Raw genomic sequence first — 25,130 nt, forward strand, 5'->3', positions numbered from 1 at the left:
ATGGTGGTGAAATTTTTAACACTTCCCATACTGTCTTCAAAGGCGTTTTTGCCGACGTCAACGCAATCAACTGACGTAAAAAGCACGCAAGAATTTTAATTTTTAAATAGTCGAATTTTATATGACCTTGAAAGCACATTTTTTTAAGGTTACTTTTTGCTTCTTAATCTTCTTACAGTCCAATTTATTGTCTATTGTCGGTAAAGTATTCTGCAATTTTTAGTTTTGACCGGAAATTTCCTGTTTAATAACAAGTTTCTCATATCAAGCATGCAATAGATATCCTCGCCCTTGCACTTTCATCGGGATTTTGTGACAGATTCAATCGGTGCGAAGTGGCAGGTGAACGTGCTGATTGCGATCTACAACAACGCGAACCCACGTGGTTGAGCAGATAATGAGAGGTCAGACCGCAAGTAAACGGTGCATATCTGACCTTGTCTGCGCCAAGAGCAATCACGCAAATATGCACAATCTTTATTAGCCGCGAGAGTATGTGTATCAGAGCAGACACATACTGCTGACTTACATAAAACAAACTGAGCAGGAAAACTGCTGCTTTTTATTGCACTTATCTGCGTCATCAGCAACGAGCAAATTGCGTGCGCATTTCTGCGAATGGAGAGCAAACGACGAAAGAAATTCGCCATTGGCTGCATGGCCATTATTCCCGCAGATATAATTGCCGCTGAACGCAAGATCTTTGTCTCACGCATCGAGTTTTAAATGCGATGTCAAACGTGGTCCGCAGAGAGCGCTTATAAATTAATAATGCTTGTCGCGGCGGACAAACGTTTGTTTGTTGTCTGCGTGGCCTACGTGCCTCACCTCCCCCTCGACCAAATATGCAAAAATCAGGTTGATTGATTTTAAGAACGGACAGCTGGTGAAAACAAATAGATTGAGCCTTTTGTGAAAGGTGCAGAGTGAATTGTGTGTGAAAACGGCGCGAAGAGGAAAGTGATCGGCACCTTATGCAACCTACACAGCAGCGCGTGTGCCCTGTCGCTGCCCGTGGGCAGTGATCGCTTGCAAAACCAATCAAATTGCTCGCCGCACGCCTGCCAGAAGAACGGATTTCTAATTTTGAATGTTTGGCTTGTGTCGAGATATGGGATCAGCCATCGTCTCGGACAATTTGATGTTCACATTCCCTTCTTGCTGACTGTGACTAATGGACGTTGCTCCAGGTCTAGACCTAGAAAATGAAATCAGCACTACGAGTTTGTCAAAACGTTATCTTGGCTATAGCTTAATTTGCATGAACATGCTGTTGTCAGACAAAACGTTTGCAAAACCAACACAATGACACTATTATTTCAAAGAAACGAAGAACTCCTGCACAAAGAGCTCAAATTCGATTATCTCGGTGTGTCAAAGCAGTATTGTTATTTAGTTAATTGTTACCTAATTACACCTTTAAACACTGTGTAGATAATTTTTAGTTACTTGAAAAAGTAACGAATAACTATTTGTCTGGTTAAGCATTGGAAATAATTTTTGAGACACACAAAATGAGTAAGTGCTATCAATCCTCGATTTGAAGTTCCCCACATCGTTACAAATGGGACAGTATAATGATAACTTGTTAAGTTCACCGCTTGTCTAAATAAGCAACTCCATTGAATAAGGCTAAGGATCAAATAAATAATAAGTTCGTTCAATTGTGCTGTGCTAAAGATACTGGTAAAAAAGGTTTCTTTGAATCATTTAAGCCTTTGGTTTTATTTAAAATATTTTTTGAAATTAACTCACAATCTTTATTATCACTTTAGAAAGTGAAGGATTCTATAATATACCAATTTTTAATTTAGAAAACCATCATAATAGGCACTACCCAAAACAAACTTATGCTCAAAAAATTAAATATCAGAAAAAGTTGAGATCACTCGCTGTTATTTTTATTGTTTGTGGAATAGTAAACCAAACTGTGTTAAATAAATTTAAAATCTAAATATTTAAATTGAATAATAACTATAAAAATTTGAAACGCCCTAAATTAAAAATATTTGACCCTGGAAAACCATTTAATTTCTTATTCATATTTATTTCAACAAACTCTGTGCTAAATTCTTAGAATCGCCTTCAATTTATGTCAAGAGCGTGATGACGTTTCACACGAAATGCAAGGCGCTCCGTAAATTTACACAAAATGTATTAGTAAAACGTCTTTTTCCACAGTTTTTTTCCTTCCCACAATTACTGGCACGTTCGCCTTTCAACCCGCCGAGATGGGTTTACGCCTGACTTACCTGGTATACGTGCGGAGAAGACTGGAGACAACGGAGGCGCAAGTGGAGCGTTCAGCAGGCTAGCAAAACCGCGTTGTCAGCTGCAAAAATAGATTCGCGATCAGCGCGCGCGCACCAGGAAGGCGAAGGAGCCAGCGAGTGCGCGGCCGATGCATGCACGCGGGCGGTCCTCCTTCAGGTTGTTACCTTTGATTTAATTGAAAAAGCCGGGCAAAAAATTCGACAAGTTGGATAAGCGAGAAGGAAAAGGCGCGTGCTCTATCGGCTATTACGCCGCATTGCATGCATAGGCGCAACAAAGTCGCGAGGAGAGAAAGTTTCGTGTGCCACTGACGTGAGCGATTTATTTTCATTTCAGCCCGTGTGTCTGGTTAGGCTTTAAATCTAAAGAGGCCATTTACAAAACAAGCAAATGAGTTGGCAAAACTTGAAGTCGTGAATGGCTTAAATATTTCTGCTTCTGATTTTTTTACTTCCTGGCAATTTCTTATATTTCCTAAAATTAGGGTAGACACAAGTTAACTTTTTGATTCTCTTATGAAACGTCCTAAGTATAAACGATGGTTATCTCATGATGTCTTTGGAACATTTGTAATGAAACGTACATATATTTTTTTAATCCTTGATAGATGCCAATGAAGGCATATTAAGCAAACGAGGTTGTCACACATAGTTGTCAGAAGCATTAAATACAGCTTCCTCAGTATGTAGTGAGCTGTTTATTTTTTTCCATATATATATATTTATGGAATGTTCTTCCTCTACTAGTGTTGTCGGCTACTGTTTGCTGCAGTTTATGAGCTTCCTGTCCCGTCTGGAGGCTGAGGATAACTAGTAGAGCTGGGGAAACTAGTTGAGCTGGACCATTCTGTAGTAATTTGGAAAAATACACAGGGTTGAAGATGCATTTAATTCTTCAGACAAATATTTTTCAATTAAAAGTATGAAAAGATGTGTTTAGCACATACTTTTATATATTTTAAATTTAAAAGATATGCCTTAAAAAACTGCATTGCCATACATATGTATTATTTATCTTTTTTCGGTGCAACAATTCAAGAGTTTTGTGTTACTAATAATGAGCTTAAAAATATAAAAATTATGTTTAACTGACATTTTTTATAGAAGGGTGTGTGAGACAGTTGTTTATTTATTTGAAATAGAGTTTTCCTATTACTAATATAATTTTAGTTATGCTAGTTTAATTAGAAATAGAATTCATATTTATTTGCGAGCATATCTAGTTCAGCTTGATATAATACACTCCCTTGCAATGCACTTCCCCTACAGTGCACTTGCTGGCTGTAAATTAGTTTTATCTGAGCAAGTAGTGATTTTATCCTTGATGCGTGTATATACCCTGCCGAGAGTTATTGGACCTGGCCGCGCTCTCAAGCGTTTAGGTGTTGCTGACCACTTTGCCCGGTGCTGCAATTACTCACGCGCCCGCTGCGAGTATGCATGAAGTTTTATCTCTGCGAAGATGGAATGCATTATTTGATTTGTCTCTTGTGTGCGGCTTAATCGTTCGCATCGCTTCATTTTTCATTTGAAAAGCAATGGAGCCTGAAGTTGGACATTGTGCAAAAATCAATTAGTGCCTGATAAAAATGCAAATTAGCTAGAAATACTATCAGTAAGAAAGAGAAGGGTCCTTAGTACCGAGGAAAAATGACACCGTGTATAGAGATATCACCGCCATTAGCGTTAATTGATATCCACTTCAAGAGGCAAACAACAGAATAGGACAGATGGAGCAATACAAGTCACGGCCGGAGATTTAGTTTTAATTGCACATTGCTTTCATGTTGCGATTGGGCGATAATGATTGAAATTAACTGACCCTCCAATGTGTGAGATAAATAATAAAGTGCGCGCAATGAGTGAGACGTAAAAGCTGGACCTTACCGTGAGCAACAAAGAGAGGAAGCCTAGCCTTGAAAGGCACTTTAACAGCATTTTACAACCCCATTCAAATTCGTTCAAGACATAAAACCAGATAGTTTTTTTTTATTCATTTCAAACTACTATCTCTTCACGATTGAAATATAGCTTGAATCCATATGGTGTTTTTTTTTGCAAATTTAAATTAGCTGAATATTATAAACCCAATTTTCGCGGATGTTAACACACAATTTATTTTATTGCCATTGTTTTGAGTCTATTTTATGGCACACCAAGGGCTCACAACAAAGTGTAACAAAAGTATCGCCGCCTCTCACTTTATTTTAGACATTTCTTTGTAAAACCAACAATGAATAGCAAAGATAGCCTCTCACGCTTAGAGCAGTATAACAAGGTCGCAATGCACGTGCTCCAAATTTCCACGTTCTTTTTTATTATGCCCGGCACACCATCACGCGTAATTACCAAATGACTGTATTAATACACGACTGCAGCCGCCCAATCAACATGGGCTGCGAGGACGGTGAATAGATAAAAAAAATAGCAGGATATTATAACACTTGATATAAAAGATAATATATTTTGCAATGCACCGCTGCCGGCACCACATTCCGAAGTAATTACGTAATTAGAGACAGAAAAAATGCCACGGGCGGACGCAAGTGTTTCCATTCAGCTTCACCATTCGTGCTGATTCTGCATACGACATATACCAAACGAATTCATCACCCACAGCCACTTTTTGAAGCCTTTTACTTTTAGTCAGCAGGCATCAAAGTCCGTGAAAGCTCTGCGTGGTCTACAATGATTGATACTTGTACCACGCTTGAACCATTAATCAAATTAAGTGTCTGGTGGTGCATCGGTTATACTAACTGAATTTGAATGCATTTTCCTTGATCTGGAACTGTACCGATTAGACTACATATTTTCCTCGAAGCCGCAATAAAATTAGCCAACGGTCGCATTCTTTTCCTCAACCGCTCAGCTGGCGAGATGTAATTATAACACCATAAATTATTAAATGCCCATAAACCCTAATTGGTCGCTGAATTCCAGCACCGATGTAAATAACTCTTTACCAGCGGTGCATCAAGGCAGTATACTCACTAAATCCTGCGAACGCCGAGGAAATCCAACACGCTTCATTTTTTTTTCTCTGTGCAAAAGATTGAATGCTTCGGTTGCGATGTAATGTATTATATGTTTTATCGAGTGTGTGCAGCAAAAATGCCGCGGACAGTCAGTCGGCAGTATTTATCTCGCGATTACAAGCCGCTCGCCGCAACATCAAATAAGGCTTTTGGTGGCTGCGAGGAAATATGTGTATAAATGTAACATAATCCCAGCGTGACGCGCACATAAATCTTCATTTGGATGACTCCAAATGTTTTGAATTGCGTATTATGCACTCTTGCGTGGGATAAATACCTACCCAGCTGCGACTCTTGCATCTATTAATAATTTCAAGTGCAATGCCCACCTGCTGACACTGCGATGAATTGGTTCAATCTTTTAAAGTGCATTTCAGCATGGAGTGTATGAGGATTTAATATAACAATATACGTAAGAAAATATCTAATATACGTAAGAAAATCATTGACTGAAAGTACTATAGCAATAATTTAAATTTACAAAATTTATCAAAATAGAAAAAAATGCAATTTTCTCTTGAATATATGTACCCAAATTTGATATCATTGTTTTTGTGCCTGATTGAAAATATTTTCTTCGCAATTCATTCAATAACGGTGTTTTTCATGTTATGGACATCCAAGATTTGCAGCAGCTCAACTATTGAAAAGCAAAAATTTCGTAGAGATTTACAAATTATTGATGCTCAAAATTTTCGCGTTTTTAAAGATTTAAATTTGAGGAAGAAAAATTCCTGAATCGTGTTTTATGCGGAGGAGATAGGGCATAGCTGGTATATTCGAGGTAAGTAAATAGTAATAAGTTTTATCCATATATAGCTTTGAACAAACGCAAAGCGTCTAACGTGTCGAGCAGGCTGCATACCCACCAGGCACTTTGAGCACAATAGGCCCTGTGAGTGCCTTTCAATGTTGCCGCTCACCTTTCATCGCAACAATTCATTGCCACGCAGCGCACAAAAGACGCTTTTGTTATCTGGTGGCTGTTGCTGCTGGTCCCGCACCATGCAAGGGTTGCCAAGCATGTCCGACCAGGTACCATCCCAGGTACCGTCGAAGGAATGAAAGAAACGCGGATGTACTTCGTTCACAGGCAGGACGAACTTTGTATTCAATTTACCATCGTTATCCTTATTTTTTAGGTTTATCTCTTTGATATATATTTGATTTTGCAATGAAATGCACTGTTTAAACGAGAGACGTCTCAATGGACAATTATTTCTTACATGTATTCCTGTTTGAAACTTTTTTGAACAATAATAATTTATAAAACCATGGGATCGTAGGCGTTTTGGATTTGGAGATTGTTATGCCTCAATCTAGATATTTGACGGTTTTTGTGTCACTCCTGTTCGCTTATTCCTGGGCTGAAATTTCTATTGAAATTATATATTTTACTTCCCCTTCTGTCCATCAATATTTCAAATCGTATATTTACTATAACAAAAGGGATAGTGCCACAAATATAATGTGTTACTCACACAATATAGAAGTATAAAGATTGTTGCATAAAATATAAAAATATTTTTAAAAGACATTATATTTTTTCTTCATTAATTGACTCTTGACGAAGAGTGCAAAATGATTTTTTAATGAGACAAAGTTAGAAAAAATTATAAAAATTATATTTAAAAATGTTTAATTTTTAATTTCATTAATAGTTTTAAAAAATTTTAAATTAGAGGTGTTAAAATATTTTGAAATATTTGTTAAAATAATATTTATACTTACAAAAATAAAGCACAAACAGTAAAATCTTTAACTATTACAAACAACAGATCCCAGATGGAACCCCAATGAGAAAAAATAAAATTTGTGTTTTTCGATTTAGCCATCAAAGCAATTAAAGGGCTTGTCAAACTAAGAATAAGAGATATATTGCTCCCACTTCAGGAGAGATCTGTCGTCTTTCCCCCAAATCAGCGTTATAATTATCGATCACATGTCAGCAGGATTTTCTTTTTTATTGATTGCGTTTGAATGCTGAAGAGTTACGTGAAATTTTGTGTGGCCCACACCTGCTGCGGCTGCCTTTGCCCACGCCGATTGGAATGGCCAGCAGCGTGTTTGTGTGCGTATGGACCGCGGACAATATGCACACGCCTCTCCTTCTATATAGACGCGCGGCTTGAAATGCTTTCTAAATCAAATAATTTCTATATATTAACTTCCAAAGTCGGTGATTAATTAGCTCTTTCTCCAGAAGCGATTGGCTCTCTTCAGTTTGGTGGGCAGCCAAGCGGAGATAAGAGCCCGGCGTTCGAGTTACAGCGAGACAATTTCCGAAAGGAATTTACACCTTCACGCACGTGAAAATGCTTTCGAAACGAGCCTTTTCGAAATTGCGTTGCGTAGAAATATAATCTGTTATTTCCGAAAAATTAAAACATTCGTGTTGTAAACAATCTTTATTGTTAGTCAAAATTAGCTTCCAGGTTTCAAAACAATAATTTAATATGAATCCTCGCTGAGACTAAGCCATTGAGTGCGAAGCTATTGTGCGTGTATATAGTTTGCAAGCTATTAACGGGGCATAACCGCTCAATTTAATTAATGTGTAGAATGTGAGCACGAGCAAGAATTATTTTATGAGTGAACATAATTTGGTCAAGATATTTACTCCTCGGGCGGTAGCTTTTCCCATCTCTTCTCTGCGGCAAGATTAAAAAAGCTCGCAGTGTCTCGTTCCTCGGAATTAATTCATCGAGGCAAAGTGCGTGTGTGCGATGGCTGCTCATATTTATTCATGTCGAAGCCCTCTAGCTGCGTAGCACATTTCAATCTCCTCCATTAATGCAAATGCACTCTAAATCAATCCATTACTAGATTATTTGTGTAACTCGAGTTGGCACTTCGTGCAATTCCTCGCCTATGTATGCACCGCGAGAAAGATTTATGGAGTTCACAGCAAAACTAGTTCGCGAAATTGACAAGAAGTAGGTGACTAATTGCCTCCTGCTTAAGTGAGTGTTCAATACACATAGTCGATAACTTGGCAAGAGTGGCCTTAATTAATGTTTACCGCTTGAGGCTTGAACTTGTTTGCGAAATTATCAGGCACTCTTGCCAAATGCGATTTTTTCCTATCAAATACCTCAATAAATCACTGAAACGCTCTGCGGTTTGGATAAAACAGACGAGCGTCTCATTAAACGGAGGTGTAGAAGCAGCGTGAAACGCTTTCGCAACCAAATGCGCATAAACATCACACCGAGAGTGGCGACAACTGCATCCTGCTTGCGGTGTGTTTGTATACGTGTGTGCGAAAGACATTAAAAGCGCGCACGCTGCAGCTGCTGGAATGCGTTCCCGATCACCAAGGAGCACAAATAAATATCGCAGTGGTGCAATTAAGCAGGCGAATGCTAATGCAAGCAACGCGAGTGAGTTCGATGCCGACACAGTGCACTGAAAAATAATTGTCCCTCCCGATCAAATAATGAGATCGCGTAATTAAACGTGGCACTCGGCGAGGCAATAAACTTTAATAAAAAACGAATAGCAATGCTATTTATGTGCTTGTACCCCGAGTTTAATTAGTTTACAAGGGACGCTCATTGAGCCGCTAAATCTGCTTTGTGAAATCGCGGTGGCAAGAGAAACTGCGCTGATCAATTGGCACTTTTTATCACGCGTTTGGCGAGAGGAAATCATTCCGAGACAAATACGGCACAAGCGAGAGAATATTGGCAGTGAGCGTAGCATTGTATGGAGTGGTGCCTAATGAGATCTTGTTTTCTAGTAGCTCAATGTATAAGGATTTCATCTAATTATATGTTGGAAAACAGTTCAAACGTGCAAGTTGACCATAGAAAAGTTGCACCTTATGCAAATTCATTCGCTCTCTAGAAGTACAGAGCCGTATATATAATTAAGGTTAGATTAATTAAGATGTAATTACAAAGTAAGAAAAAATAAGTTATTCCTGAAAGAAAGCAATTAACTGTTAGTTGTGCATTAAGTTATTTTTTTAAATTATTTCGAAAATTTAAATAATTTCTTAGTATATATTTTAACTTACTATAATTTTTTAATTTTAATCTTTCAGTTACTTTTGTCACAATACTTATATTTCTGGGAATGTGATAGTGCTGTCATTCCCTCTTCAAATCATTAAGTAAGTAATTTAAATGAACGAAATTATTTCCGAATTTTTCTTCATCAAATTTTATAGGAGTGGCATCAACTGGATTCAGTGGCAGTAAACAGACAAGACAGATAAAACTTTTAATAAACATTTTCTCCTTTCAAAATCGGAGGGACACACGCCAATATCGCGCACGCCACGGAACAAAGAGGAGTTTCTCTGTAGCTCTGCTCTCGACACACGCATAAATTTCTCGGCGATGCGCACTAGAAGGTCCATCCGACTGTTTCATTAATTCCGGGCTCTTAACGCGTGTGATAGCTCCAAATGATAAAGCTACGACGAGCCAGCCTCGGAGACACACGATTGGGCGATTAAATTTTCTCGGCAGCGGCCGACCGACGCTGCAGGTCGCATGATAATGTTGATTATTGTTTTGGAGCAACGCGGCGGCGGGAAAAGGATTTAAAAGGCCATTAACGACATCATCATTTATCACGCCTCATAGGACGGAAAATGAGATGAAGAAGCTGCTCTCGATCTTCCCGCACGGCCCACTGCTATGTCATTATCTAACATAAATAATAAAAATATGCGCTGCTTCTCCTCTAGCGTATTGATATTCCCGAAGAAAAATCAGACTAAATATACAATTCCACGTTTGAATTATCACATGAAATAATGAAATAAATTATTGGTTACGAGCAGCGGGCATGGCGCGCATGATTTATCGGAGAAAAAGCTCTGATAATTTGTTATTTGAGACTCTCGCAGAAAATATCTGCACTTGAAAAACATGATTGCAGATGGATATCTCTTTCTTCCAGTCAACCACGCGCGTTATTTATTTGTTGCGAGTTTATTTTTTTTAGTCACTTATGCTTCTCTCCTCGTGGATGCTTAATATAGATACTGATACGCTAAAATTGAGCTGTATCCACTCACGATGCTATATTTTTATTTCAAACGTTGAAGAGTGCATCTTGAGAATAATCTTGAAAATTGTAATGCTTAATAAAATCACGGGTAAAACATTATTATATGTCACTTGCAGTGGTTTCAGATGGAGGGGTTATTATAATTATTGCTAGCACAACTCTAATTCAATCTCTCCCCTTCTTCATTCTTCGCTTTGATCTTTGAAGAACAAGCATGAACAGTTGTTTATGATCTGTTTCTGTAACACAGTAAAAACATTTCAAAATTTAGGTGATATTGCCAAATTTAGATCATATTTATGACGTGCTCTTTTAAAAACAGTCTACTGTTACGACACAATAATAAAATAATATTGGTTTGGTGTTTTATTTTGTGCTTGAATGGTTCTTTGAATTAAGCATTGATATACTGGTGTGCATGCTTGCTGGAGCTGAATTGTCCGCAATATTTATTCATTTATTTTATTTATTTATGCACGCTTCACCGCTGCGGGCTAGTTGCAGACTTGTTAGCTTTTATTAGCATGAAAAATCAGGCCTGAATTTGTGTCTGTCTGCGCGTACATCATCCGGCTTTTTATGCCGATGTCAATCACGTGCTGGAGTTAGCCAGCTCAAAAGCTACTCTCGCAACCGGCAACGTGACGCATTTTGATGTGCCGCAAATCGATCAGCCGACTGCTGCTGCTGCTGCTGCTGCGCTGGCTGCTTTCGATTTTCAGAGATGCGAGTACGCGCCGTCGACGGAGAGAAAAGAAAAGAAAGTTGGCAAAAAGCAATGCATGCGTGTAATTTTTGCCATTAAGGCATTCCGCTTATTGGTATGCTTGTCTGGTGGTGGTTTCCTCCTTCGTCTTCATCTGTAAGCGAGGCGTTTTTTTCTCCAGCGGCACAATCGGCATCAAAGTGAAATTGGTTTGTAAAAATTATTCTTTTCGCAAACTAGTTTGAAGCGATGATGACTACTTTGGAGCGGAGAAACCCGTTTCGATTGTGCATAAAAAGCGCAATTTGCCTCAATTACACGTGTGACAATGAGCACCGAAGAACAGCAATTACACTGGGATAAAGGGCGGTGGTTTAAATACACACCTCCTGGCATTAGCAAACAAAACACCGGTCGGCGTGCGTGTTAGTAAGAGGCAGGATGGGATTTGAACTACACATTTTGCATGCGAATATATTAAAGACACCTTTTGTCGCAACTTCCGTTTGTCAAGTTAATGAAATAACAAAGAGGCTACTATGTTCATATAGCAGTTCCCATTGATGGCGAATTAAAAATATTCACCGTGGACAATTTGTCGCGCCCTAGATTTTCCTTGTGCTTGCAACCATGTGTTTCTGCTGTTGCTTAACTTATTGCAAAAAAAATGTTGACTCTCATCCTTCAGCTTTTTGAGAACAATAGTAGTAAAAGACTATTTTAAGTTAATTGAGTAATTGTGAAAAATTTTATTGTAGTATAACTACATACGAACTTGACTCATGGGCTAATATAACAACCCATGAAATAACAATTATTCCAATAGCGTGATCTATTTGAAAAATACTTCATATAAATCTTCTTCGTGAATTTTCGTTGAGTGATTTATAAATTAAAATGCAACTCTAAATTATATGTTAGCTAATAAGTATTTATTGAGATTATGAACAGTTTAAACATTTTATCTGAGGTGTAGCAAATGTAAGCTATTGTAAGTTTTAGTTCCAAGAAGTAGAGTTCGGCGAAGAATACGTCAATTGCGGTATGAGCCAGCCACCAAAGCTCCTAATTAAGTGGCAAGCTTGACGTAAGCGGTGCAACACCTCCGCATAGCTTTGTTGACGAATGCCACAGCAAAATATCGCCGACAAAGAATCAAAGCTCACCGCGCGATAACATGGTTTTATGCACGTCAACAGAGGGAGGAAAACAGTCGTGACGAGTTCTCTGAAAAGGATCTAAAAATCGGCACGTCATATAACAAGCAGTAGTAAATTAATTCCTCTCACTCTAGCTCTAGACGTGCAGTAATTGTTGTTATTATTTTCTGCCTGATTATTGTTAACAATAAAAGAACAGTGTAGGCCTTGAAAGTATGCTCGTGCTCGTAATTGTTCACTTGTTGCTGTAGGAAGTGTGTTATACGAGCCGGAAATAAAACAAAATCCGTGATATTGCCGCTCACAAACGAGTCATTGCTGTTTGGGCGTGAAGGGCGTCCGGATAAAATTTTTATAAATAATGTTCATAATAGCTTCACGAATTTTTAAGTCAATAGGGAGCACAGATAAATTATATCATTTGCCCGCGCTGGACAAGCAAAAAATTATGCCGGTTGAAATGCAGCTCCATAGTACAATGACTTGCTGCTTTTCAAGAAATGTAGCAGTGGTGTGACGGACTTTGATGCGACGGCGCGCTTGTTGGCTGCCCCAGTCCTGGAAGGTGAAAGGCGCCTGCTTCCGCCCCCGGTTAGAACAATTTTTGGCCAGCAAGCTTATTCTTTTCGGATCACCGAGCAATGAAATAATTTGCCTAAGCCACTTCAAGACAGAAAATTTGAGTATTTTTCATCTGGCCTCAAAGTTCATCTGTGGCAAAAATTTTAAAGTGTGTGTGACGCAGTGTTTTAGCATAGGCCTTGTTTGGCTCTGCTATCTCTTGATCGCCGACGTTTCAGCGAACTGATCGCTTTTTCAAGTGCCTTTTCACTCTTTTTTATGTTCAATATTGTATTAGAGGAATAAATAAATATCAAATGTCTCTGCAGGTTTCTAAACATGTAGCTCTGTTAGCATTTGTTTATAGTGATGAACCATTTGAAAGCAAAAATAAATGCATTCATTGTCCAAATTTAAATGTGTTGATTTATTATTTTCTTACTTTTTTAATTAGCCAAAGTTCTTTGCAAACATATTTTTAATTCTAGAAAATCATGCCATTATTAGATTAATTCTTAACTTCTTTATATCACCGTCTTGATGGATTCCAAATGATATATGATATGATACTAAAATGACATAGTGGTCGTTAACTAGTGTTTGACAGCGAGAAATAAACAAAGTTTCAACAATGAGGACAGTCTCTATTTTTTTCATTCGGTGAGCTATTCCATCGGTGCAACCTCTTTGAAACGTATGCTGCTCTTAACAGCGGGTACGGGATACCCCCCGACGCGCCGTTTGAAAATTAATTAAGACAGCCCAGAGAGAGTAAATAACCGAAGTGGGCGGATGCTTCATAAAATCACATATTACAAAATGCGGGAAGGGTCTATAAAGACAGAATTAATGCGTTGCAAACTCGTTTGTTTTCGGAGGGACATGCTCTATGCGCGGTGTCGCATCTAGCAAATTATTGCCTCCTTTGCTGTGTCTGACAAGAGTGGTGAAACCGAGAACAATTGATGTTTTACTACCGCCGTATGGCGCATGTATGCTTTCAAAATTCACTACGGCTAATTGCCCAACGCAGAGCATTAATGCCGGAGCGTCACGCAACGCGTAATGCACCGAGAAGAGCATAATTATCGTCTATTTGAATATGCACGCGATTTCTAAATGCAAATATGCATTTCACCCGCGCGAAACACGAGTGACACGACGGAAATAGATCTCAAGCCGATCGAAAAGCGTGAGCGCAGGAAATGATAATTTTAGGACGAATTTAGATTTATGCACAAAGAGCGGTTCGTCGACCTTTCACAATTCGTCGGCACGTAATTCGAGTCGAGTTGAAGGGAAGAAGTTTTATTGTAGGTGAACTGCACGATTTGGCGAATTGTGCATGCTCAATGGCCGGTTTAATTGCAAAACGCATGACGCGAGTTTCTTCTCCTCTGCTCCAGCTGCAGGTGTGTGTGCATGTGTGGATTAAATAAATTTAATTGTGTACGGATTTCGCCAATCATCGGGCTGTGCGGAGTGAAAATGTGGAGGAAAATCCGCTCTCGTCGTGTCCGTAAGTGAAATTGGATTTTTTTAAATCTCCGAGGTGGTCCAGTGGTAACAAAGGCAGCAGCTTCACAACTTTTTGCGCTTCTATGCTGGTCGTGACGCTCCGGAATTCCCTCTCTCCGAAATTCGATTTACAAGCTCACGGCCGTGGTCGTTTGCCCCTAAGTGTACACGGGCAAAAAACAAAAGGCGAAAACAATTACCAGACCGATCGCATTGCCAGTAATCGTGTCAGCAGCCATCGACGCGGATAATTATGGTTCGAACTTGCTCCGCTGACCTGGACCATGACTATAGGGACGTGAAAAAAAGTTTTGATTCTGCAAACACGGTGAATTTTGGAGCTCAGCACCGCAGATGTGAAAGATAACGCGAATTTATTTTAAGCCGCCTTTGTTGCAGACTCTGGATATTTTTTTTCCGACAATAAGCCATATTTTACATGGTTTAAACTCAAATCACGAGAAGAAAAGGTTCATTCAAATTTTAATTAAAATAATAAGTTTTCTACTTTTCACATCCCTGCGGACGCTTGCCTCTTTTTTCTATTGTTGAGAGGAAATAATCGGCGAGCGTAGTATTGCGGTTTTGTGTGGGTATTTTTATACCTGGGTCACGACTTTTGAGTTGTTAACTCCTTTTTAAATATCGATGATTGTTGCCCACTTGATTGAATAGGTGCGAAATTTCGGCGCAGTGAAACGACGGTCATCAGATTACCTGCTCGCCTGCTCTCGCCGCTGCTGCCGCTTGATTGTGAGAAGAAGGAGGAAGGTGTCTCGTCGGTCAATGGACCTTTCAATTTGCGACCAGTTACATTAACACAAGGTGACACTCGATCTCGGCAAAAAGAACCGGGTGAAAGGCGCTTCAAAAAATTATGAGCGGATCGGGTGTCACCGCGAATGCCCTCGTGCGTTTTGCCGGCTTGAACGAAAAAATCTCCTAATTAGTCATTCCACTTTTTGATGAGAGCGAGAGCGTATATACCAAGAGCAACTAGCGGTAGTAGGAATGACTTACACAGACCGCTTTTATTGGCACCGTTGCCCAAATTGAAACCAGATTTGCAGAGGCACGTATTGTGGATGTGAAGTAATATTCGAAACGCTGTCTGTGTATTATTACTTCCCTATTTATGGCCGCGCTGACAACTTTCATAAAGGGCATTAAATTAGCAATGACGACCAGTGCACAGAGCGTATTATTTGTGCTGTGCCTCACAAAAAGCATTCAAACGAGTTGTGTAGGCCCAATTTTAATTTTATAGAGTGGCCGCTCCGTGTTTTTTGATAAGTGCAATTAAATCATATAATATGCAACCGACTAGAAAGTCGATCCTCTCTCAATCGCCGCCGCGGTATTTAATACTAATTTCGAAATGCGTGCGATTAATCCACAATTTCGTGACGATCGCGTGTGGCGAGAGAGATGGAAAGAAAAAGGTTTGCACCCAAATTCCGTCTTAATTGCAAACGAGTTCACTCGGCAGTGAAAATCATCAGAGCTGGCCATATTTTCACAAGGGCGCACAGCATAATCGTGAGTCTCATCAGGGGGCGCGCGAAATGAGCAGAGCACGCTCGTAAATTACCGAGACTAGTGGCGCGTTCCATTTTGCACGCGCGCGCGTGCAAAAGGATATTCGCGAAAGCAAAGCCTGTTTGGGTGAAGGTGTGGGAGTTGACACAGGAAATCTGATCCCTCTTCGCAGCTTTCTTTGCCTCACTGCATCAAGACGCCTCCTGTTTTTTAGCTAGCCATAGGGTTCGTCCGATTTTTTTATTGCGCTCTCACCGCGCAAATTTTATTACCATACGTACTGCTGCAAACATGTTTTCGTGGCTCAATGTTCGAGTAACCAGACTGTGAGTCAGTTTGAATTTGCAGAGCAACAGGATGTCAGTTTGACAAGGAAAATTCTAATCTGGCCACGCTAGAAATTAATGATTTTGTTCGCGAGGCTTGCCCACTCTTTGTTATTGGGGAGCGGACGGTCTAGATTTTTGCGTCGAGATGACCGCTATAATGATTTCACCTTCATTCAATAAGATAGGCTTGTGGGATTTCCACAAGGCGAATCGACCATACATACTTTGGCATGATGACGAACACCTATTTAAAATAAACTAACCAATTATCTGCGTAAGAAACTGAGTATTGTCAGTTGGACTTTTCGGCAATGAAACAAATTTTACTTTTAAAATATTGAATTTTATTTCGTTCAGTAAATTCATGATACTTTTCACTAGTTTAATAGGGTTTTAAAATAATTTAGTTGGCTATAAGATTTCATTGAGATAATTTAAGGAAGAAAATAAAACCTCTTAGATTTAAGAGAGATTCAAAACTTTCGACAATGTTTTTCCTCACATTCATCACGAGTGCGTTCTTTATTATGATACATGACATTGACATAGTCAGATTTCACTTAAAGGGAAAACTAATTGATTTCAGCCAGACATTTTCACCAGGTTGAATATTCTTATTGCTTTCCTCTTGCCATCAAAGATTATAGACAGACTCGTGTATTCCCTCAACTGCTTATCACACTTTTCTCTTCAGCGAACTAGGAAGTAAGTGGCGTTTAATTTGTGTAATGGCGTCAGATCAAATCAATATGTTCATCGTGTTTTGCATTTACACACTTTTGCTCTTTTCAGCTGGTGCGCTGCTCGGCTGATAAAACACGACGTAATCCCCGCGTGGCGTACAAGTGTTTTCCTTTGGAATTGTACACATTAAATTTTAATGCAATCTCTAGATAACACAAACAAACACAGTGAGTCCAATTTTATTATTGTGAGCAGGATGCAGAAGCGAGAACACGTGCGAGCTAAACTCTTCTCTAAGCACCACAAAGGCTTTTCAAGAGTTCGATTGTAAAAAAATAACGCTGGCCATGCAGGAGGAGCTCTCTTTGTCAAAGATTGAGAAGAAGTGGCCTGTGTTTGCTCGTCAATAAAAACGAATCGCCAGATCTTTTCCCCGCGCCTTTATAACACCTGACACCCCATAAAATTGCACGCACTGCTGCTCGAAACACGCTTGACTAGGCCGAAAGCCAGTTCGATTTTGGGTGTGCGTCTTTTCGAGAAAGTCGCGACGGGTACTTAAATAGATATCAGAAATTCACTGGCTAAAAGTACGTTTGCTTTTACTTACCCGCTAAATTTCCACCTTTCTGACAGGCTGTCCCATTAATAAGAAGATATCAAAGTTTTTATTGCACCTATCATCATCGTCGGCAGGAGTAGAAAATTTATTTACGAGCATGTCTTAAGCGAAGAGGAAAGCTAAGTAGCCGCGGCCACTTCAGAAAACTGGCAGAAGCTTCAAGAAGGCAATCAAATTTGCGGAATAAGCACACTTAACACCAGCTCTGAAATGTGTGGTGAGGACTTTGCTGGTAGCGGCACATTTCATAACATAACAAGCGCCAGTAAAAGATAAAATTCGCAAGAAATATTTTGCGGCTGACAACTGAAAATAATTTTACAAGCTGGACACATTCCATTTGCCGGAGGGAAATCAAGCTCAAGAACGCTCTCTTCTTGATTAAATCTCTCTAGGATGATTAAATGATTCCATCTGCATCAAGCATCAGTGATCAGCAAATATAAATAGACAATTAACTTGGTATCAGTAATTCTTCACTGTCGCGGTCGTAATGGGGCAGCACTTAGCTTAGAAATGCCATCTTAATGAAAAGCAGGGCGGCGATGCCTGTCCATTTATTTTCATTTGCAAATTATGGCCAGAAGGGTCAAGCGACGTCGCAGCTGCCACTTCGTGGAATTATTTCGCACGGCGCCGTAAGTGGCTATTCAGTGAGGAATCCAGAGTAAAAAAGGCCGTACATCATACACTCGATTTATCACAGGTCGCGCCGCTTTCTTGAGGCACGTATTCTCTCGTTCCTGCCACTCCGCATACACAACTAAGTAATGACCGGTGAGTGTAATTAAATTGCAATTGAAGAGAGGAGCTGCGGGACGTCCCTGTTGCGTTGATGCTATCAAAATAGTACGCGGCGTGTATTAATAATTTCACCTCCTTTCCTCCTCCCATCGGCGGATGATTTTGTTCTCACTGCCGCCGGATTAAATAATCACAAGGCTGCGAGTACGCACGCCTACAATTTTCAGGTTGCTCACTCAGACAGCGCCGCTGGCTTCCTATGCTAGAAAATCGACTTTCTGCTCTAAAAAGCGGAGTGCGCGCGTAGCGATATCGACACCTGTCGTTAATTTATCCCTTATGTGAAGAGTACTGCATTATATAACGCGGATTGGGAAAGGAAAGTGCTAACGAAAGCTATCTTTGGCACGTTAGGAAATCGGATCGCGTAAGTAAGGTGTATTTTGCGCGAACCTAGTTGACGAGGCTTAAAAAAGGTGTTTAAGCGGCAAGTAGTAAGGTGTTGAAATCGGAATTAATATTTGAACCAGTTCAGAGAGAGCTGAATTCCGCCAACGAGATTTCCTGAAGAACCGTCGAACCGCCAATTATTTTTAGACATGCCCACTTGACTTGAGCTGTAAGTTTTCAACTTAGCATGTAAATTTAATTCATAAATGCAAACTTCAACATTTTTTCTCGTTTAATTTAAAATTCATCAATTTGCAATTGAAAATTTGTTTAAATTAATAGGGATCATTTTTTGCAAATAACGCAGAATTTGCGTTAAAAATGCACTTCCTGATACACTTCTTGCGTTTGGTCACCATGAAATTCAAGCAAGCATTTTCCAGGAAACGGAACCAACTATAAGAACGCATCTTCCACTTATACTGTTGCTGCTGCTTTAGGAGAAGAATTTTAATTATACGCCTGCTCGCATGCGCCGCACAGTAAGGTGCCTAAACACAATAGCAATAACCACTCTCGTTTTCATCCTGGGTTTTGCCTGGCTGCCACTTTTTGTCCGGCGCGATCACTTTCTCGCCACTCCTGCCCTCGGCTCTTTTCTCTTACAGCTTTTCCTTCCGAAAAGAAGTTTTTTTCAGGTTGTTTGGCTGTGCCTGCGCAACTGATTACATCAGGAAGTTTTGTTTGCCTTATTACTGTAGCTGCTTGATAATTAAAAATATGCTTTGTTTGATAATAAAATTAGTGCCACTAATTAACCTTTAGTCCCGATGCCAATTAATTTGTACGCACCTATGTTCAAACGTTTTGTGATTTGTGCAGCGTTAATTCGATATATGTCAGGACTACGAGAGTCGCAAATGACAGGGTTAGCGACCTAGAGGGCACGACAGCTCTTCTCTCCTATTATTACGGGCCATCAAACAATTAACAGCCGAGCCTTTATTATGCATTGAGCATTCGATGCGGCTGGTGTATCTCCGACTCATTTATCGGCGTATCACATATACACACGATGCAGCTCGATTGCAGTTAGTTGTCAAGTGCGAGGGGCGTGTACCCCAGCACAACGCTTTATTTTTATATGCTGACCTTTCATTCGCGAACAAAGTTTATGTTTAGTACCCGTGGCGGACATTCGGAATTAGACTCGTAATTCGCTGGCCCTGTTTGCTTTCACGATTGAATTTATAGCACGGCAGCAATTAGCTCCATTGAGGCTATGTGCGGCTCCTCAGCTTCGTCGCGAGAATTTATTCACGGGGTTGAGCTCTTTGCGCGATTTACATTCAACAACATTCGTTTGAGGTTCGTAAAGACTAATTGATAATTTAGCGAGCAGATGTTGGGTAAAACGTCTCGTAATTGCGATATATTTTAAACAATTAATGACCGTGCACAGAAAACGAAACAGGCGAAATTGCCGCAGTGTATAAAAATTACTTCCCTGGAGCGAGGTGCTATTTAAATTTTCCAAGTGCTCCGCGCTCGTCACCAGTTAATTTTCATATATATACGTTACGAAACCGCCCGCCTGATTGCAATTCCTTAACGGGCCACGTCTGTTGTGAATGCGATCGTAAATCTAGGCTGCACAAGTTCCCGCTGTGCAAAATAGATTCGCTCACAATCAGGGAACACCTACCTTGGAATTCTCTCACAGCCCCGACGAAAATAAGCTCAGCTCCTCCGCAGGTGATAGTAAAAGCTCCGGCTCAAATTGTCCGCCTGGAAACAAAAAACATGTGTATTCAGACGAATGGTGGCGGAGCGTTTTTTTGCAATTTTCTTTGCCTCGTGTGTGTTACAATTACCCAAATGCGGAGAGACGGGCCGAGATTGCAAAGGGCAAGGTTAGGTCGTTGCTCGTGATGCTAATTACGTCAAATAATCTTGATACAATTTGGCGGCTAGGCATGTACTTTTGCTTGACGAATACACTGCAACAGATTGAAAGGCAGCGTGTTACAAGCCGTCTGAATGTTATATATCTAGAGGGCAACAAAAGGTTGCACATTTCAATTTGATCGTTTCGATAATATTGTGGCAGCACCTTTAATTAAAATATTCCAGTGGGTTCTTTTCAAACAATCCGGCCTTGAAATTCGAAATCAAAATCGTGGAGATGCAGATCTTCCGCAAGGTAAAAAGCGCACATACATGCATCTAATAATTGAGCTTCGTTCCATCTTGATACAAACGTCTTATTGCTCATTACAAGTTGAGAGTAAATACACTGCGCACAAAGCAGCGTAGCTCATCGGAAGATTGATAATTACGAGAGAGATCAAGTGCACAAGTTTTATGAGCGCATCTTAAGTTGGCAGCTGAAGACGTGTCAGTCAAGAAGACAAGATATGCAACACGAGTTTCTAAACAAGTGTTATACAATGAAAGAGAGGCAAGCTTGAATATTTCTAAGAGAAATTCAAAGTCTTTTAAAATGTGCTACATTTTATGACGCTTATTCCCTATAATTGGTCCCTTTAATAATTTGCAATGCCTAGAGATTGCAAAGATCTCTAGATCTAGCAAGAGATGATTATCGTTTCCTTCAGAGCGCAAAAGTAGTCTGTAAAACAGGTGCATACTATTAAAAACCTACAACTTCATGGATCGCGTGAGTGCGAATACACGAAGTCGTAGGTGCTGTTTATTTAATTGTCGCGAATGCAATTGCACGCACAACAGGCGCTGCCGATTGCATATTCGTCCGCATTAACTCACCTCCAGTAATAATTAAAAGAATATAGCCGCCACCGCCTGCACGAACGCCGAGAGATGATAGTTGGAAAAAATTCACGCTTTACATAACACACAGAGCGTAAAACTACTAGTTTACTTAGGTGTGCACTGTGTTTGTTCAATAATAATAATGGCTAGGCGCAATAGTGTATGTATGTGTGTGTGTGTGTGTGTCTGTGAGCTACGCCTTTCTAATAAAATGCAAAGTGAAAGTAGTGCATTATTATTTTAATCGTATAATATTCACAATGTCAAAAGAATCACGCCGATTGATTGATATCGCGAATGAGAAAAACCGGCGCGATACATTTTTACGGGCCTCGTTCTCACAGCTCGAGCGGCTCATTAGGCCGCACAGACCGAGATAAATCGCATCTCCAGCTAGGAGATCAGCTATGTTCTGTTCACTAACGACCTGCAGTCCTATAAATTGGATCTCGACTGGGAAATCAATCGTTATAGAGAAAAGTCGCCGCGTGCAGCGCCGTAGCACAAGGAAGGAAATTGGCTCGTGATTCGGAAGAAATGATCACGACGCCTGTCGAGCGGTGCTGTCTCACTCGGGGCTAAAGAAGATGTGCTGCATTGTTCACGATTTTGCAGCGCGTGAGCGACGACTTAGGGCTTCAATACCGGTTACAGGCCCTCTGCAGAGGGGAGCATATTTTTCGAGGGAATTGGCCCACGAGAATCCACCACGTATAAGGTGTCTTATGTCATTCCCAGTTAAGTATGGTACAATTGAATTCCAGAAGCCTTTTATTTTGTTTTTCAAGGATATATAAGCTTTAAAATAAAATTCTAGCTCAAGTATTTTCAAATGAATCAGTTCGTTGAAGCACAATTTTAGTATTGTGATGGAGTTGTGGCTCATATTTAAGATTATTAGGGAGAAAATATCATTAAATGCGTTACATACAACGAATAAAGCGGTATTTTGAAATAAAAAAAAATATGAGCCTACTGAATAGTAGAGCCCAAGGTCATCGTTATTGGTACCACCTGCTCTATTTCCCCAATTTAGCACCGCAAAAAATGATCAAATGTAGTTCATACACCTCAATTTCATAATAGGCGTAATATTAATCAACTCGTCATGTTTTACATAAACAGGTGTGTCAGCTGAATTCATATTGGTCTACAGTATCTGAATGAAAAATGGCCTTCCTGACACAAGCTCACCAAATATGGACTTCCTCTGTGGGAAAATTTAGAAATACAAATTTATGATTTTTGTTTGACGCAGTGGTCACAATTCACGCTTTAATTTTCAATTTGCAAACATCCTAACGAGCAGAACGAGAATCGCCTACTGTTTCCTAATCTATTTCTGCGGTGAAAGGGCCAGGTTTGGCACATAACTTTAGCCGCGCACTCTCGGTATAATGTATTCAAACCACCGGAGCGCGCATATTCTCACAACTTTATTCGAGCTCACGAGAGACGAGACAGCACGCAAACACCTTTAACCACAGCCCATATGGCCAGCCATCGCCATTTCAAGTGCCAAATTCTGCGATAAAACCCAAGCAAACGGTTATTTATGCACGCGGCTGCTGATTTCACCAGCAGTCTGTGCTAGGTGATGATTTGGCTGCGGCTAGGTTGTTGAGTCTGACCAGAGTTTTATTGTTTGTTTATCAAAATTGTTCATCTGTGAAGTGGCCCAGTATTTTAGCTGTCGGCGGTGGGATCTTTTGAAATCCTACTTCGGAAACTAATAATATATGTATTCCTACGAATCAGCCAGCGTGTTCGGTGTTCGTCTCTATGAGTGCGAGAAGAGCAGTGTTTCTATTTATATGGATATAAACGGGCACGAATTAATTTCGTCGTGTTTTCTAACTGGGTGCATGTGTTTTATTTGTGATGGGAAGAAGCGTTTTATTGTATCGCTCTCGCATTCGTTATATTCCCACCTTTGACGAACCTCAGAGCTATAAACATAACACTAATTTGATTCCCTGGCGTTTTCCTGTTAGTATCTGGAAATCATTTAATCGGCGTCGAAAACATGCATTCTTCAGATCAAATTTCATGGGCGTGTTGATATTATGTTAAAAAAAATGCCAAACTTAGAGACAGCTCTTGTCGTAAGCAATAATTTCTTTGATCAATAGCAATTTTATCTAAGTGGATATTACAATTTTATATAAGACAGCAATTTTTTTCTTAACATGAAAATCTCGGAGCCGTTTCAAGACTTCTCAGCTCGAAAATTTGCATTCTTGGCACGATAAACACTTTTACGACTCCTCTCATTTTTTCTACTGCCAGATCAAGAAATGCTAATAAATTAGTAAGAGAATGCAAATGAGCCTTGTATAGTTTGAATAGCTTCCCAGGTGCTGTTTTACGATCCAGCGCGGGGGTAATTAAATTTTGGTAGCACTCCACAGTGGTCATTTCGCCAAAGACGGTCTGTGTTAGGATCTAGGTCGGCGGCCAGATATCATTCCAGAAGTGTTATGATGATTTCTGCCTTGTGATAATAATAACACGTTATGAGCGGCGGTATTTTCTCTATCTCTCACTCACTCAGCTCAACTCGGCGCCCAAGGGACATTGGTATGAGGAGACTCCTCCTCGCGAGCTCCACCTGTCTCCCGCCGATCTGCAAAATCAAATTCAAAATATAAAAGCGCTTTCTTTTGCTGTCACTTTCTTTGGACTGCAATAAAACTTTCAGTTCTTCTCGATTCCGCAACGTACATATATTTTATATTTGAAGGCTGAAATCGCCGTGCATCGCACGAAAATGACTTTTCATGATGAAACCACACAGCGGTTTCTGATTCAATTACGAGAGAAACCCCGGCTGCGCGTCTTGTATATTGGGCTGCTGTCTCGTCGAAACGCGCGGCGGCTGCATTTTGGCCGCGGGCACCACAACACACACGACGTAACACACTGCATCAACGTAACTGCAGTAGATCTCCTGGGAGGAGCAATAATTATTGAGCTTGAATCCAAGCTGCATGATTAATGGCCGCGTGGTCGAGCATTTCAGTCGATTGGTAGATAATTGAGCTCAAAATTTTCTTGTGAAATGACCACTTTTGGCGAATTATCACTCATCCTCTTGCTACGCCATTGATTAGCCTGAATTTCGCAAATCTCACAGAGTCATCATAATGAGAAAAAAATGTTCACCGGAATTTTGAATGTAATAATTTGAAGCAGATATTTATTCCCATCTTACGAGAAGGTAAAATTCCGCGGATGAAAAGAGCGCATTTCTGGTCAAATCATTAGAATGGGCATTCCGAACGAGAGAGCTGCCGGAGCAATCTAATCTCGTCATTGCCCCGACTCGTTTTGATCGTTGACAAATTATCCTCATCAAAAGATATATAATGCCTCGCGTCTAAAAGCCATTTGCCGGTGGAGAATTCAAATTTAAAGCAGAAAAACGCGAATTCCTGGAACGAAGGCGAGCGGCCTGAATAAAGTGACCAGCGGCACGCCGGCGGAGAAAGTCAATAAAAATACGGAGCAGCTCCAAGAGCGTACTTGAGCATGCATGCACCAATGACTAAACATCCCCGGATGTGAATAATATAATCGAGCGAGATGCTGCACTGCATCGAGCGATTATAGAAAGCCATTTATTGGCGTGCACCGGCTAGCTGGCTTGCTCTCGGCCTGAAATATGCATCAAGAAAAATAGCTCATTGAATTTATTTACGGCCACTTAAAATATGCATGAATTAATAAAGCGGTGCAGCTCGGTCTA

The 25,130-nt window shown here is 40.1% G+C and overlaps 1 long non-coding RNA gene across 4 annotated transcripts in view; it reads right to left on the reverse strand.

Moving 5' to 3' along the window:
- Positions 1-25,130, reverse strand: part of LOC135942897 (uncharacterized) — a 67,171-nt gene that overhangs the window by 28,377 nt on the left and 13,664 nt on the right. For 2 of the 4 annotated variants that reach the window (XR_010575142.1, XR_010575139.1), the window contains exons 2-4: positions 23,933-24,008; positions 20,464-20,589; positions 20,295-20,377 (exon numbers count right to left, since the gene is read on the reverse strand). This is a non-coding gene — a long non-coding RNA (uncharacterized LOC135942897). Of the gene's footprint in view, positions 1-2,252; positions 2,333-20,294; positions 20,378-20,463; positions 20,590-23,932; positions 24,009-25,130 lie in introns of all 4 variants that reach the window. The other 2 variants (XR_010575141.1, XR_010575140.1) reach the window with 2 other exon arrangements.

The sequence above is a fragment of the Cloeon dipterum genome, chromosome 4 (assembly GCF_949628265.1).
Source record: "Cloeon dipterum chromosome 4, ieCloDipt1.1, whole genome shotgun sequence".
In the NCBI taxonomy this organism is placed as follows: Eukaryota; Metazoa; Arthropoda; class Insecta; order Ephemeroptera; family Baetidae; genus Cloeon; species Cloeon dipterum.